Source organism: Marmota monax, unplaced genomic scaffold (assembly GCF_021218885.2).
Source record: "Marmota monax isolate L192 unplaced genomic scaffold, Marmota_monax_Labrador192_F-V1.1 WCK01_AAM20220418_F8-fsc00063, whole genome shotgun sequence".
Lineage (NCBI taxonomy): Eukaryota > Metazoa > Chordata > Mammalia > Rodentia > Sciuridae > Marmota > Marmota monax.
The window spans coordinates 1,402,133-1,403,910 of record NW_026693726.1 but is presented as its reverse complement, the minus strand read 5'-3'; positions in this window follow the sequence as shown (position 1 = coordinate 1,403,910).

Genomic DNA, 1,778 nt, shown 5'->3' with positions numbered 1-1,778 from the left:
GATTTCACATTTCCCCCCTCACCTGCTGTGCTTAGGTGTGTTCTTTCCTTTTCGATTCTATGGTGCTAATTAATTTCTTGTTTTAAAACTTCTGATATCATAATTTAAACTCTCCTAAAATGATTTCATTTTACTTAAGAGCTTAATACTCACCAAAATATGGCAAAACCTAAAATCTAACACATACCATTATTGTAGAAGTAGGTGTCCCAACCCTGTATTTTGAATGGCAGGAGAACTTCTGGTTCCAAACACCTAACTGCCTTCTTAAAAAAACATGATAAACATCTGTCTAACTATAGAACATGCACCTTTCCCCCCCCCTTTTTTTTTTTGAAATGCACTGATGAAGAGTTAAATAGTATGCATTAGGCCACACATACTGCTGGTGATCCAACTGGGAACATATCCTAGAAAACTTGGCTCACAGTTCAGTGTGCCACACGATCATCGTTTCTGTTGATTGTAAATTCACATAGTAATTCTCCTGTTGAAACATGAAGAAGACAATCCCTTCTGTAGACTGAACAAGTCAGTCTATGCTAAGTAAGATCCTATATTGAACAGTGTGTGTTTTCCAGAGTACCTGTTGCTACTGACCACAAATGGTCCCTGTTTTATTAATAAGATCATAACACTTTACATTTTTGAAAGCCCTTTCTTTTTTTATTTGTTATTTTTAGTGACACATGACAGTAGAATATATTTTGATATATCATACATGCCTGGAATATAACTTTTCATTTTGGTGGTTGTACATGATGTGCAGTTACACTGCATATATGTATGTGTTCATATATGAACATAGGAAAGTTATGTCTGATTCACTGGATCACACTCATGTTTGCATGCTTGGTTTTTGCTTTGCCTGATATTTATTTTGCTCCAATGTTTTCCTCCTATGAAGTCACTTCTGATTGTTGAATTTAGCTGCTGCTGCTAAATTCTTCACAATCTCTATGCTGTGCCCTCCAGTACTCTTCCTGGGAAGCTGAACTATTCTCTGCTTAAAATTTCAACTATATGCTTCTAAACCTGAAACAGATGTTATCTTGGCTTCAGGCTTTCACCATGAGTTTCTCTATTCACATTTTCACAAGGCAGGTAAAAAGGGAGTAATTTGCTGAATTCACTCTGTAGAGAAAGTAAAAAGGGAGGGAATGTGAAATGAGGACGAGAGAGAGAGAGAATATAAATATATAGATCAGAGGCAGAAAGTCACATGGAGACAGAGCACTACTGCTTGAGCATCTATTATACTAATATCATATGCTATAGTTTGGCCACTACTGATTTGCCTGGCATTCTTCTTGAATCATATTTGTGGCCACCCAGATTAACTATGTGAGCTGATCTCTTGGTTTAATATCAGCTTGCTCTTTTCAGCTCCCATGTCATTTACTGTCTTTAAAAAATGTACTGCTTGTTACTTAGCCATCTGTGTTTTCAAGAGCCCACGGTCTTTTTTTTTTTTTTTTCTCCTTTCTTTCTTTTCCTACTTCTTTTTGTTTGGGAACCAAAAACTAGAAAACATTAAATGAGAAAAATTAACCACTCACAGAAAAGGTGGAAGCCCAGAGAAAAGAGGTTTGTCTTTTATGGTTTGCACTTTGTAAGCTGTGGGTGTGACTCAATTTCCTCACCACCCACATAAAAAGTCACCACCCAATCACTGTTTTTTCTATCCAAAACCCCTCCCCTTTGATTTTGGCTAAGAGAGACCCTAAGAAAGACTGCCCTTTCTGGACGTTGCAAACTGTGACATATAAAAGCTGTCA